The sequence below is a fragment of the Triturus cristatus genome, chromosome 4_1 (genome assembly GCF_964204655.1).
Source record: "Triturus cristatus chromosome 4_1, aTriCri1.1, whole genome shotgun sequence".
Classification (NCBI taxonomy): Eukaryota; Metazoa; Chordata; class Amphibia; order Caudata; family Salamandridae; genus Triturus; species Triturus cristatus.
Window position 1 is genome coordinate 518,441,054 of NC_140585.1, and position 16,117 is coordinate 518,457,170.

General features: G+C 42.0%; 1 protein-coding gene across 2 annotated transcripts in view; it reads right to left on the bottom strand.

Annotated features, from left to right (window-relative positions):
• LMNTD1 (lamin tail domain containing 1) overlaps positions 1 to 16,117 on the bottom strand; it is a 1,465,565-nt gene that overhangs the window by 398,487 nt on the left and 1,050,961 nt on the right. The window lies entirely within an intron of this gene.

Below are 16,117 nucleotides of genomic sequence, written 5' to 3' on the forward strand. Positions count from 1 at the left end.
AATAAACCATTGAAACTGATCACAAGTATGGTTCATTTGATTAAAATGGTCTGTTAGCGGGGCGTTTGCTTTTTTGGTTCGGATTGCCGACTTGTGTTCTAAAATCCGGATACGTAGCTCCCTACTTGTTTCACCTACATACCCGAGACCGCAGGGACAAATCAGCAAATAAACCACATTCTTACTTCGGCAGTTGTTTAGGCCTTTAGCCCAAATTTTTTGGTTGTTATATGTCACATTTTTAGCTTCTAGACATAAGGGACAAATGGAGCATGTTCCACATCTGTAGTTGCCCTTGGCTTTATCTCCTGTGAGTGTATTCTGTGTCTCATGTTTCCCTTCGTAGGTTCTGACCAAAGCATTACGTATAGTTTTGTTGCGTCGAAACGCGAACAAAGGCTTCTCTAATGTCACCTCAGACCCATGGTTCAAAATCTTCCAATTTTTGTTCACTATATTCTTTATCCGATTGCTCAGATTTAAAAATTGGGACACAAAAACTATACGTTCAGTTGGTTCGTTCTTCGTTCTGACTTTATTGACCTCGAGCAAATGATCTCGATTGTAAAATCTCGCTCTTTTAAATGAATGTTTAATGAGTTTGCCCGGATAACCTCTGGCCTTAAGTTTTTTCTTAAGGATTTCGGAATGGTGATAAAAATCAGAAAGGGTGGTACAGTTGCGTCTTAATCTTAAAATATTTTTAGGTTCGAAATTGAGCCGGAAGCAATTCAAGCCTATAAGTTGTCTTGACAAAGATGGTCATATAAAGTCAAAACCATCGAAACGCGTCGACGTCAAAGATAGACACAATCCAAGCGACCGCCGTAGAGAATTGGAGATAGTAGTGGGTCACATATATCCCAAACCACGGTGTAAAATTTACGGTCATTTAGGATGTGCCATAAATGACAAAGTCCAATGTCTGTGTTTGTTTTCTGTTATGCGGGCTCATAACAGTTTGTGTTGTGTAATTTTTATTTTCAAATGTACAACATATATGAAGAAATGAAGTAATTGTTTTTAACATGCACTGTATTGATTGATTTAGGTTTTTTATTGTAAACCCTTTTTTAATAAATGTGATATAATTCTGGAACTTTAGTCATATATGTGTGATAATTTATAACAGGATTGTACCATTGTGTAGTTTCATTGGGATTGTCGTGTTGATATTTGTGATTGGTACCCCTTTCCCTTCATTGTACGAGGGGTCGCTCTCAGTTCATTATACTGATATAAGCACAACCAGTTGGTTGGAGAGTTCGCTGGGTTCTTACGCCCTCTATCATTGGATAACACCTAACTGACCTACTACTATATAGAGGCGGCATTTTGATTTTTGATAAATGGATAAACTAAAAACCTTTGGTTTTACAGAGGATCAATTTAACAGACTTTTAAGTCGAAATCCTCGTAGCAATAATACAAATAATTTAAATAATAGTAGCCACGAACAACTCATAAAGATTCTGAATGCTAAAAAGAAACTGATTCGAACTGAATTACATGCAGAATTTTTAATTGAATATTTAAAAGCTGGGGTTATTCCACTTGGGCTGCAAGTAAGGAACGAACCAGGTCTTTTTGTTGATAATCCAAAATTTTTAGAAACATGGACTCATATAGCCAACAGATGTAGTAGGGATTGGCTAATCCTTATCATTGAGACAGCCCAGGAACTTCTGGAGATAGAGAAAAAACAAATTGATGAACTGGAAGCCTGTCTTAAACAAAATACCGCCCTTGAAGAAGCGAAAAACAAACTAGAGGAACTAGAACTGGAAGCAAAAAGCTTCTTAGAATACCTTACTAATAAGAAAATGAAAAAACTTAGAAAAGATATAGACAGATACAATGTTGAAACGGTATATCCGTATCTGAATAAAGACTATTTGAACGCCAAATATGACCAAAAGTGGGATAGACCACAATACGACAGACCCCTTTACTCCAGAGGAGGCCAGAAACGGGTTACTTTTTCCAACACATCTGGTTCTAGTAGCGAAGAGGAACAGGAAGGTGAAAGAAATGGGAGAGTCGCTCCGGTATTTGAACGGGAGCCTTTTTTAGGGAGACGCCAAAATCGGGGCCAGAGGGGGTACAGAGGATACAATCGCCAGGAACCTCAGTGAAACCATCAACCTCAAAACACGGGACAGGAATATCTAGCGACCCGCAGCAGACAATACTGGAGATAGAAGAACTTCCCATTATCAATCTATCCAGCAAAGTTTTAACTATTGATGAGATTGAGGTTTTAAAGAAAGGCTTCAGCTTTGCTCCCACAACTCCCCATAATCTTTATGAATTAGAGAGTGACCTCAAGAGCTTCTTTAGGAAAATTAGATTAAATAAATTTTTCGAAAATAAAGAGTATGAACCTCCACCAAACATATCAGGCCTTAAACCAAAATCTACTTTCACTCCGAATTTAGGCCAAATAGACAAGAACGTAGAAATTTTTGAGAGGGTTGTGGAAATGGAAATAAAAAACATGAGGCAGGCGGCCTATAAATATCATGATAATAATCTTACCTCTAATCAAAAGATAGCTTTGAAATCCCTACAACAATGCAACCTAATAACGATCAAACCTGCTGATAAAGGCGGGGGGGTTGTCATCTTCGATACATGCGACTATGAAAAAAGAATGAGGGATCTCCTCAATGTCAAAGAACACTATCAATCCATCCGCCTTACATCCATTGATGTCCTCAAAAGGGAAGTGTCTTCCTTACTTAACTTAGGCAGAGAACAGGGATGGCTATGTGATAACGAATATAGATTTTTACTTAACACCCATCCGATGATACCAGCTATCTACGGTCTTCCCAAGATCCATAAAAACTGCAAAGATCCACCCATGAGACCCATCGTGAGCAGTATGGGATCGATGTTGGAACCCCTTAGTAGATATGCTGACCATTTTTTAAAACCCATTGTTCAAAAACAGAGATCCTATCTAAAAGACACAGCACATGCTATATCCATTTTTGAGGGTCTTAGCTTCAATAGGGCCACCCAAATTCTAGTCACTATGGACATAGAAGCCCTTTATACAAATATCCCCCAAAATGATACGATTGAAGTCATCTCCAACATTCTGGACGATGAGGATCTTAACGGGGCTAGTAAGGGGTTCATCATGTCCTGTATAGAAATGGTACTTAAAAATAATATCTTTCTATTCAAAAACGAAACATACATCCAAGTGAAAGGTACCAGCATGGGGGCCACCTGTGCTCCAAGTCTGGCATGCCTGTATGTGGGTGACTTCGAATCCAGACATGTTTATAATGAGATGGCTCCCTATTTTGAAAATGTTACCTGCTGGCGCCGTTATATCGACGACATCATCTTCATTTGGAACGGTGCCAGTCAGGAACTAGAAACATTTTTGGAATGGATCAACTTAGGGGATCCCAACCTAAAATTCACTGCTCATTACAGCGTGTCTGAAGTAGAGTTCCTGGACATCAAAATTAAGAACTCTAATGATGTCCTCCAGGTAGAATTATTTTCCAAACCTACAGACAAAAACACTCTCCTGCACTATGGGAGTAATCATCCACGTTCACAGAAAGATAATATCCCCTTCGGGGAATTTTTAAGATTAAGACGCAACTGTACCACCCTTTCTGATTTTTATCACCATTCCGAAATCCTTAAGAAAAAACTTAAGGCCAGAGGTTATCCGGGCAAACTCATTAAACATTCATTTAAAAGAGCGAGATTTTACAATCGAGATCATTTGCTCGAGGTCAATAAAGTCAGAACGAAGAACAAACCAACTGAACGTATAGTTTTTGTGTCCCAATTTTCAAATCTGAGCAATCGGATAAAGAATATAGTGAACAAAAATTGGAAGATTTTGAACCATGGGTCTGAGGTGACATTAGAGAAGCCTTTGTTCGCGTTTCGACGCAACAAAACTATACGTAATGCTTTGGTCAGAACCTACGAAGGGAAACATGAGACACAGAATACACTCACAGGAGATAAAGCCAAGGGCAACTACAGATGTGGAACATGCTCCATTTGTCCCTTATGTCTAGAAGCTAAAAATGTGACATATAACAACCAAAAAATTTGGGCTAAAGGCCTAAACAACTGCCGAAGTAAGAATGTGGTTTATTTGCTGATTTGTCCCTGCGGTCTCGGGTATGTAGGTGAAACAAGTAGGGAGCTACGTATCCGGATTTTAGAACACAAGTCGGCAATCCGAACCAAAAAAGCAAACGCCCCGCTAACAGACCATTTTAATCAAATGAACCATACTTGTGATCAGTTTCAATGGTTTATTTTGGAGAGAATATTTGTTAATAGAAGAGGTGGTGATCCTGATACTACCAGGAAAAAGAGAGAGCAGTGGCACATTTGTTATTTAAATACAGTTGACAGGGGACTTAACACGAAAGAAGATTGGATGAGTATTATTTCCACATAGATACCCTGTTGAAATGTATATAACCTGGGGAGGTTATGATCTGAGGTAACATTAAGATTGTACTGTTCTGAGACTTAGTTTGTTGTAAAAGGATTTTTACTTATACATTTGATGTATCCAACATCTGGGCAAATTGAGGGCAATTTGAAAAGTTATATCTGTATGTTTATATTGGGTGATGCACTTTATGATGTTATATGTGTATTCCGATGACAGCCATGTCAATAATGTTTTTCGGATTATATGTCATCATTGAGGTAGTACAATACATTCTTGCATTGATGTATTCTTTCCAACATGCTATGTAATTGCATTAAGACTTTCCAGGACCATTTGGAACTAACAGACAGGAACAATAAAGTTGTATTGTACTTGAATTTAAACTATGACGATAAACATGGGGTTCCATTTGGAATGTATTCCAAAAATAGCAACAGCGTTATACACATCTAATACACGCGTGCGAGCGCACACAGTTTGAAATATTACACACAAAACATACGCTTCCTTAATATATAAAACTGTGATCAATGTTAACACTTTATAAAAAAAACACTCCACTTAAGAGTAGAGATATAACCCAATCAGTAGCCACGCATTTCGATTTACGATAGAATCTTATACGTGAGCGGCGACATGTGATTAATTGAGCCAATCATGAGAGTCGAGCCTTTTTAACAAATAGGCGAACGGATTAGATAATCTAAGAACAGACGGAGCAAGAAGACTCCACATCGGCGGACGAATTTGCAAGCCGTAAGGTGAGACTCGGTAACCTTATTAATACAGGGACTCAGTAAGGCAGCGCGGCCTCGATGCAATTGCATTACAGGCATTTACCAGTGAGAATAGCTCGGTTTCGTGCTATTAAACGGTCCTTTCTATTTTTAGGGACTAAATAGGAGACGTTATACAAGGGTATGTGAAACGGACCCCCGTCTCTGTCGATTTTATCCACTAAGAAATACGCTACGTTACGCTACGTTAGCGCATCTACACATACCGGTAAGCGTATTTTGTCAATGTAGCCCGATAAAACTAATTGAGGCCATTTCAACAATAACCGATGCCGTTATGTTATTCCACAGCAACGTGTGTCAGTGTACCTTGGCCAAATTGAAACAAACACACTGTACCAGTACGTAACCCTTCCCTTAACAACCATCTCAGGAAGAGTGCTCTATGCAGAGGGCAAAATTAATAAAGGTGAGGAAGAGAAAATGTGAGCATTACACAACACGGAGGATAGCAACATGGTTAATATGTGGCGGTAGAATTTCTATATTTAGAGCCATCTACAGCCGTAATGCCCCATATTAAAGTAGTAGGAAAATGGAATTATACAAACAACTATATACTGTGATTAGGCAGAGTGTATAAAGGCTGTTTAAACAGATTTGATAACATACTGGGGAAATCGTAAATTATAAGACAATCATGTTAAATAGAGGCCAACAAGGTTAGAGGATTTGATATCTCTCTAGTAGAACCTCTATTCAGTTTGTTAATAGCACTTATGTCTTTTTAGGTTCGAAATTGAGCCGGAAGCAATTCAAGCCTATAAGTTGTCTTGACAAAGATGGTCATATAAAGTCAAAACCATCGAAACGCGTCGACGCCAAAGATAGACACAATCCAAGCGACCGCCGTAGAGAATTGGAGATAGTAGTGGGTCACATATATCCCAAACCACGGTGTAAAATTTACGGACATTTAGGATGTGCCATAAATGACAAAGTCCAATGTCTGTGTTTGTTTTCTGTTATGCGGGCTCATAACAGTTTGTGTTGTGTAATTTTTATTTTCAAATGTACAACATATATGAAGAAATGAAGTAATTGTTTTTAACATGCACTGTATTGATTGATTTAGGTTTTTTATTGTAAACCCTTTTTTAATAAATGTGATATAATTCTGGAACTTTAGTCATATATGTGTGATAATTTATAACAGGATTGTACCATTGTGTAGTTTCATTGGGATTGTCGTGTTGATATTTGTGATTGGTACCCCTTTCCCTTCATTGTACGAGGGGTCGCTCTCAGTTCATTATACAGGTATTGATAAAGGCCAATAAGCGCTCTCGGCCTGCTGCTGTCTGGGAGGTAGAGACACTCGCTCATTAACAGATCAGTCTCACTTGGCAACAGAGTGCTCAGCCCAGACTCAGGAGGGGGGAGTGATTTAGAGGGGAAAATAATCTGCAGGACATCGCAGTAGCAGTTTCAGATTTCCTTTCCTAACCCCTGTGCGCACACCATAAAGCTGGTTAGTAAGTATTTTTCCGTTTCTATTTTATAAATACAGACAAAGAAATTAAAGTTTTCCGTCTGTATTTATATGTAGAAATCCGTTTAAACGGAAAACCGGGAGCCTTATGTATAACCCCCACCTCACTTGGACCAGGTGGCCATAGGTACATTATTTAATTAGCAGAGCTCTAAGTGTCTCCAGAAAAAAGAATCTTATCAAATCTTCAAACAGGATTATTTTAGGTCAACCCTATCCACGCCCCCACCTTACCTAAACAGCTGTTCGGGATCATCAATGAGCTTTCAGAACCTACTGCTAGCTCTCTGGTAATCTCTTCTTCCCAGTCTTCATCTGACCAGCTCATATATTTATTTTCTGACCAAATAGCGAAATTGGGAGTTGAAAATCATAATAACTCTGTTAATCCCCAATTTTGTCTCTACAGAATCATCCCCAAGTTTTATCTAACTACCACCACTAATCTACAAGAACACAACAAGAAGAATGTAACTTTTGATCACTTCTCCATCCTTTAAATATGATTTGTTGGCTTTAATCCAACAGTCTTACCCCACAGGTTCCCCTTCAGATGTCTGGCCAGCCAAATATTTTCAACAACTGACCCCTTTTGTAATCTCTGAGATAAAATAGAATTTTGAACCTTTGCTTTTTTTCATGGTCAAAGAGGCCATGGTGTTGCCAGTGCTAATGAAACCAACTTTAGATGCGAGTATCCTCATCAATTTTAGGTCTATTTCCCATGTTCCATTTCTATCCAAGATCCTTGAGAAGATAATTATTTCCCAGCTACAATACTTTGTAGAATCCAATTCTCTGTTGGATTGCCAGCAAGCAGAATTTCCTTCAGGTCATGGCACTGAACTCATAGTCCCTGCAGCCCTGGATGATTTACTTAGGATGATGAATACAGGGAGCGTTCGTACTCTTGGAACTTTCAGCGGCATTCAGTACTATTGACTATAACATCCTGCTATAACATCCTGCTAAAGAGGGAATTCATCATTATTGTATACCTTTATTTCGATCACGATGATCTTAAGAAGTACCCAGCAGAAGACTAGTTAAGAACAATATAAAAAGCCTTTTTTTTAAAGCACATGGCTGCCATAAAATACAATTTAAAAAGTAAGAATCGTAAAAATAAGGGAAAAGGTAATCCATACAATACATTTGAACGCTTGATCCATAGCGCATGCCAATATTTGACCTAGCCAAAAACTATTACACTGCATGTGTCAGTAAACAGAATTCTCAACACCTCGATGTAGTGGCCAGGACCAACCAATCTACATAATGGAATTATCCACTTTCCCCTCAAGGTTGTATAATTTGGACAAAAGAATACTAAATGCACAATGGATTCTGAACTGGCTTTGTAAGATGGACAGAGATCATTTGTAAAAGCATTACAGTGCCCTTTGTTACCAAACACTTTAGTAGGTAGGGTTTTTTTACCAAATTCGCAAAAAAAGTTCATGTGCCGGGGGGGTGGGGGGGGGGGGGTAGGGAGGTAACAATTTCATCAATGGTATCCTTATAGCTAGAGGTATATTTAAAGTTTAGGAAATCCTGGGTCAAACTAACCTGCGATTTTGCCATCTCCTTCTCTGCTATTGTTTCCCAGTACATCACTTTTACCCTGGCTATTGGTATGAGAGACAGACTTTCGGGATTGAGCCAGAACGCCTCCATTACTAGCCTCCTAAGTAGATCTCTCAGGGAGCTAAACCATGGGATGAAGGTTAACTAGGGCAGTTTCAAGAGACCAGTCATAGCCTCTCGGTAGGAGGTGAGCTCTTCAACAGACCACAGATGATACCAAAACATAAATAGTTTGTAGTTTAACACACAGGCCAGCTGTCTGTGAGCAAAGTCCAGATAAAGTTGGGTCAGAAGGGTACTGGGAGGTTAACTTTGGAGAGATCTAAGAAAACTATTTCTATGATGGTCAAACAGTTTGTATTGCCAATACCCCAGAGTTCTGCTCCATAAAGTACCCCCACTAGAGCTTTGATATTGTAAATTTCTAGGACTGGGACACTTCCTTAGACATCGTAGCTTTATGAATTTTACTAATGTGGGCAGTCTGCTGAATTAACAACAGTTTCATTTTCTCAATGTGAGGAGCCCAGTGTAGATTAGATGTCAGGCGGATACCCAGATAATCAAAAGCGTCTTCTTGCTCCAATTTGCTCCTCCCTACGTACAGACGTCTTTTAGATGTTTAGCAATCCCTCTTGTGAAGATCATGTATTTTGTTTTGGCCTCATTTAGTACCAGGCCCTGCTCATCGCAGAACCGTCTAAAGTCATTCAGAAGTTGTTGGAGACCTTGCGGGGATTTGGAGATTAGTAGGGTATCATCGGCGAAAAGAAGAGCAGGAGCTCTTCGTATGCCTATTTCGGGGACTTCGCACCCATCTCTGTCTAAAATGTCTACCACCCCATTGATAAAAAGAGTAAAAAGTGTGGGCGCTAGCACACATCCCTGTCTCACTCCACGTTGGATTGGGAATTGCTCCGTTAATTGATTATTCTCCCCCACCTAACTTGGGTTGTGTTTGATGAGTGCAATCAATTTAAAATATCTAGAAGATTACAGGGTAGGCCCATCTCTTTTAAAACTCTCCAGAGTCTGGCTCATGCCACTTGGTCAAACACAGACCGTAAATCAACAAAAGCCACATATAACTTCCCACCTTTGATGGCCACTTCCTTCCAGTAGATACAAAGGAAGCGGAAGGCCTGATCCAGAGTGCTAATATTAGTGCGAAATCCTGCCTGGTTATCACTCAAAATTCGGGACTCTAGGATGCAATCCTGGACCCTTGCCAGTATCTGCTTACAGAAGAATTTCGGCAGGTAATCAATAAGGCTTATGGGCCTACAACTAGCCGGGTTAGCTCTATCACCCTTCTTGTAGATAGAGATCATTTCTGCTATTTTCTACGATGGGGGAATATTCGCACCAGATGTGATGGTATTAGTGAGCATGTTAATGCAGGAGCCCCAGAGAGTTATGTCCTCTCTAAACAGGTCATTTGGAATTCTTTTGGGACCAGGGGCTTGGGCTGGGATACACGAACGGATCGCTGCTTGTGTTTCTTCCAAGAAGACGAATACCAGAGCTTCAGCTGCTCCGGTTTGAACCTCCCCCCTCCTTTCTCTAGCTTCCGTTGTCTATGTGGTGCCTAACTCGTAAAGGCACCCAAAGTGAGACACCCACTCCTCAGGCTGAAATGTGAACTCCAGTACCAACTTTCTATCATTGAGCCAGTGCGCTCTTTATTCCAGAAAATCTTAGGGGCATATTATCAAGGACTGGCAATAGAATTATTGCCGCTTTATCGTCCGTTTTCTGTCGAAAAGCGGCGATAATTTTATTGCATCATTAATAAGGACAGGCTAGCGCGTGTTTCCTTGATTCAGCTCCCGTTTTTGTCACGACTCGCATCGATAATGAGATGCAAAGTAGGTGTGGCTGTCAAAACAACATGGGACAATATCGCTAAGGCAGCTTCTCGATATTAACAACGAGGCATAGCGATAATCATAATCGCGCTAACTCTGCCTTAACGTAGGAATTTAACGTCTGCTAAATTCCTGACTAAGGCATACCTAACATGGGAGGTAGATTATGGGGTTAAGGCCACAGGTTCTTATCACCAAGCTTATCGCCATTTTAAAAGGGTAATTGCCGGTTTTTCAGCGATGTTTGGCCATTTTCCCACTATCGCTGGAATATTTATTGCCATAGCGCTAAGCATTGATAATACAGCGCTAGCTTGGCGATATATTCCAGCGATAGCCGGCGATGATAAAAAGCGCGCTAAGCGCGCTCAGCGATAATTATCGCTTGGGCTTGATAATATGCCCCTTATGATCTTTAGCTGTCAATGCCCTTTGTAGAGAGGACCATAAGGAACCTTACCAATTGTTCTTGGCTGTCTCCATTCCTTGCCTGTACTTAGCTCTACATGCCACGACAGCTGGGTGCACATTTGATTTTACTGCATGTATCAGATCCCCCTTTGCTTTCCTGCAGTCCTGCTAGTACCATGCTACCTGGGAATCGCGCCTCAGTTGTTTGTTGTTTACCTCCAATTTATGCACCTTTTGCGGTTTACCCAACAGGTCCCTGATCTTATTATAGAGTTGTTCATGACAGATACCCAATTTCATGGCACGCTTCATCTTTGGGGTATTTGGCCAGCTCTTCCAGCTCCAAATGCACTTTGCATTTGACTATTTCTAAAACCCTCGGGTGTTCCTCCACCCAGTCCCATCTAATTGTTCTCTGATTAACCATGATGGATAAGGCACCCAAATCAGAGCTACCCATTGTATCAGGTCTATAATCACCCTGCTTTATGAGGGAGAGGATGAGGGCATTATGGTCACTGTTGGTTCTTTTGGCCACTGACATGTCATGGACTAGGGGCCAAAGTTTGAAGGCAACCAGACAATAGCCGATTCTGCCAACATGGCCAGGTCTATTAAAAGTAAAATCGCATTTTGGATCAGATTTCGTTCTCACGTTTGTGGCTCTCATGTCATGTTGCTATGTGAGGGCCAACACCTGACCTCCTCTATTTGACCACCTAACTGTGGGAAGATCTAACTGTGGGATTTGCCACTCACAATCCCACTCCTCCGTCTAATCTGATGGGGTGAGGGTGAAAGGTTCAAATTAAAATCACCTGCTAAAAGCACGGGAACGTTATCTGAGAATTCGGACAGGGCATAATCTAGGATACGAATTGTGTTGGTTTCCTCATAGCCCCGCACAACTCTATTATAAACATTAAAAATCCTAATTTTCCAACAACTATAGAGTGTCAACTCTGGTGCTAATATATCGTGGGATTGTACGTGGACCAGCTTAACTTTGGACCCCAGTGATTGCTATACCTCCTGGTGGTCTGCCCATCTCTTTCCTGGTGGCATTTAAACCATAGGCGGAAAACCCACTTTTATGGGAAGTGCACGGAATAAAATCACATCGTGTGTCCACACAGGTACACCAGTCTGCGTCTACTAACAACTTTGAGATCCCTGCCACGTTCCAGTCGAGGACCCTTAGATGATGTTGACATGCTTTGGGGTTGCTGTGGTCCCTACAAGAATGCGTGAATTCCCCCCTTTTCTCAACTGCGGGAGGAGTAGAAGCCCACAAAAAAGTGGCTCACAATAGGCCTCGAATTTGGTGGCCAACCCAGGGTGGACAAAAACTCCAACTGTTGCGAAGCTGATAATGGCCCAAAGGACCCTACATTTTCCTCTAATGCTGGCAAGCCCCCTGCCTTAAGTCCTCTTTTCCTTCTTGTGTCACCCATATTGATTGTAGGATCCCTTTTCGGGGCAAGCCTGGGTAACACTATATCTGGCCTTTCTGGGGGTCTGTATTTAATAGTAATAGAGGTGTTGGCATTAGGAATAGTGCAGGAATCGATTGACATTAAATCAACAACTGTGTCCATATGAAAAAAACTAACTTTGATCACATCCATTAATGTCCCCAAAAGAGACAATCTTTCAACATGCTTAATGTCATCTCTTATGATTGAGTAGCAGTGTCGGGTAGTCTTAAACCAGTGAACAACCTTATTCTTAAGTGAGTCCTGGTCTTCGTACCGATCCTTATGGAGTTTGGGTACCAATGTAAGGTATATCACTGCTTTATTACCCTGGACATTTGATCTGGTGTAAACACCATCCCTCACTACCCCCTTACCAAAAACAAACCCAGAGCCAGACTTGGGAGAGCATCCTTCATCTAGTGTAACCTCGCCTCTATCTATCACCCTACCCCCTCCCCTAACTTGGCCGGCGCCTCGTGTAGCTACTGACATAATTATATATATGACCTAATATAGGGGTCACTAGAACAGTGACCTCTTGGACAGGAGGGACGGGGGAGTGGGCCTAGGGCCGGGAGCACTATGTGCTGGCCTAACATCATCCATCCTGGAAGGTCCCGAACACCTAGCATCAGTTCCCTTTGTGGCTATAGACAGTGATGCTGTGCTGGCCTCTGTTGGAATAGCCTTGTCGCAGTTCACCCTCCCTTTTAAATCAACAACCTCTACTTTCAGGGAGTCAACCTCATCTCTCAGGGACTCAATGGTTGTTTTTAGGACCTGTATCTCTCCAAGAAAGATTTTACAATTCTTGTCGTTGCCATCAGACCCACCCCCTGTTGCCCCGACCCCCTCATAAGCAAGAGCCTCAAATCTGTTGTGACATTCTACTTGTGTTACATACACCTCAACGGGGGGGAGGGGCCATGACTCACTACAGGGTGGCGGGATGTCTGGCTCAGGCTCAAGATCGATGGGCCTACTTCCAAGACCTTTATCCCTTCCTTTAATTTGATTCTTAAACATCTGGGGAATATGCCTAAAAGATTTTTTTGCTGGTGGAGGTACGGGGGAAATATCTGTCAGGACTCCACAGTTAAAGTTGCAAATCGAGGGGCGACCTGGTTGAGAAGGCAGGAGAGATATCCCGGAGTGTACTATTTCATGGCATTCAGTCAGTATGGACTCTATCCTGTACATTGTCTCGAGGCAAACTGCACCCTTGGCCCTCTTTTTAGGAAGAGTCACGCCCTCGACCCTGTTAATTTCTCAATGAGCCCTCTGTAAAACCCTAAGTAGGAGTTTAGCCCTGTGAATGGGCAAAACAAGACAAACATGTCGAAGGACTAGAAAGACAGACCTGGAGAGTACACAGCCACCCACTTGGAACCCACACACCGGTAACACAAAAGTCAGTGTCCCGGAGCTAGTTGTAGCTGGAAAGATTAATAGAAATGTGTAAAAACAATGTCAGAGAAGCCAGCATCGAAGTGTCTGTTTCAGTACTTTATTCCGAAAAGGGGCACTCTGGAGCAGCTAGCAGGCAGATAGGTCGGGCCAAAACCAGCAACAACAAAGGGGGTGGCCCAGCCCTGCCTCTTCCCGGCGCAGACGGACCCGTCCTTAGCCTGCGCGCGTCCCGTGTTGTGGGAGACTGTTGAAGTACTTGTAGTAGGGAGGCCCCTCCCTCTCTCACAGGAAGGAGCGATGCAGGCTGGGGGACCAAGTCCCATCCCAGCAGGCAGCAAGAGAGTGAAGAAAAGTGTGGGCTAACAAAGCCTGTTGATCCCGTTCAGCGAGTGGGAATTAAAAGCTTGGCCCTGTCTTCACTGAAGTTCTTCCTTTCGGTTAGGACTGAAAGAATTCTTTCTCTGCTCTTCACTTCTTCTTTTGATAATGTTTGGTTTGGCATCCCACAAGGCTCTATTTTGTTGTCATTATGGTTCAATACTTACATGCACACTTAGGTGATGTCACGCCAACTTTGCCCAAAAATGTTCATATAGGTGGATGATACACAACTATTTTTTTGTGTATCACCCTGAAAAATGACAAGAACCAGAAGAATACTCTACCTTATGCTAGTTCACTTCTAGCTAATGCCTAGAACATCACACATCGCTGGATAGCAAAGAACAACCTGAAATGGAATCCAGGCAGGATGAAGCTTCTGCTCACCTCCCTGAAAGTGCCATCAAAGGATGTCGGTTGACCTTCTTGTATGGGTTCCCCCCCAAACCAGCCATACTGTTCTTAAATACTCATTTAGCGTCTAGATCAAAAATATGCTTTTATGAATTAAAGATCCTACATCATATTTTTTTACATTTTATAACCCAAAACTTAAAATAATCCTACCACTCGATGTCGTTCTTCAGGTTCATCTGCATTGAAGCAATGCGGTTCTTCTGGCAGCTCCTAAAAACATATTTATGACTGCAACTAATGCAGACCATGGCGGCTTGCCTTATTTGTGGCGTTAGCAAGTCTCCAATGCCAGGAATTCTCTTTATTGGCTGCCAGTCCTTTCCAGAATCATTTTCAAATCCATGATTATAGAACATAAAGCCATATTTGGTCATTCACCCCCTCTTTTGAACAACAGATTCTCTTGCCATCGACCACAGAGAGCATTAAGAGCGGCACATTCATCTTTGTTAGATATCCCATACTGCGCACTACCCTATATGGGGACAGAGCATTCTCAAATGCTGCAACAAGATGTTGGATTTTGCTTCTATTTAACCTGTGAAGCCTTGCTTCCCTCCCCCAATTTAGAAAGGCCTTTCAACCCATCCTTTTTAACTCATAAGTCACCAGGTACAATAATTCTTTTCAGAACCGAGTAATTGTTCCCAGGTGAAAGCTGTGTTTATAGATAACTACTGATACTGTTTCTCACTGGATACCTGCAGTGCCGTTTTGAATGAATGTTCATTTTCTCCATTTTAACCTTTCAAACATTGAAATCCTGCTTTTCGGCATCCCCCTTGCGCTATTGGTTTTAATCCTCCTCTTCTCTACTTTTTTCTGTGACCTGCAACCCACATGATGTTTTTGATTGTTCACTGTCTCTCCTATACTACAGGTCCTCTAGTGCAGGTGCCTATAGGCATCAATTGCATAAGGGCTCGAAAATTGAAACACTCCCAAACCATTCAAGCTCAGAAAAATATTCACACTTCCTCACGCTTGTTTTTTCACTCTTGTTTATTGGGTCTCCCTGTTTACGCACCTACATATTTTCCCTGCTTCAAAGTCTATTCAGCTCTTCTAGCCATGATCTCTCCTGTCTCTGATCATCTGCCCTTATTGGTCACATTAGATGGATTTATTGGATAAAATGGATTAAAAGGTGCATCGATTGGGAGAGATAACGGGAAAATATTTTCTGCCCTTCTTTTCAGAAGCCCTCTCCAGTTCCTCCTTTCATCACAGCTCACACGTTCTCCTTACTCCAAACTTTAAAGTGTCCACGAGCCCAAGCAGATTTAAAGCCTTGCTCAGTGGTGGCCGCTCCATTTGGGAATCGGAGCGCCGCCCCACTGCTTTCTAGCAGTGCGAGAAGCAGAAAATAAAATGGTATTTTAAAAACCATTTTATTTTCTGCTTCTCGCGTTGCGAGAAAGCAGATGGCAGGGGTAGCAGCCGGTTTGGGGGCGGGCGGGAGTTATGCCTGGTTGTGGGCGGGTCAGGGAGGAGTGGCTTGCACCACTCTGAGTGCCTTGACTGCTTGGTCGGCCCTGGGGCCGACCAAAGCAGTCTTGCACATTCTACATTTTCTCTATGTAGGCTGCAGCCTGCATAGAGAAAGTGGCGTCCCTACTGGAGCCGGCTGGGCGCCGCCAGGGACTCCTCACCAATCACAACGCTGCCATTGCCGCGTTGAGATTGGCTTACAGGAGGGAGAGAGCTGCATCATGCCTGTCCCTGTTGAGAATGCGGGAGGGACCCTGGCCCAAGAGCAGAGGCGGCGGCTTGGTGCGACCCGGTCAGGTAAGAAGTTTTGTTTTTATTTTACTTTTAATTTTAAA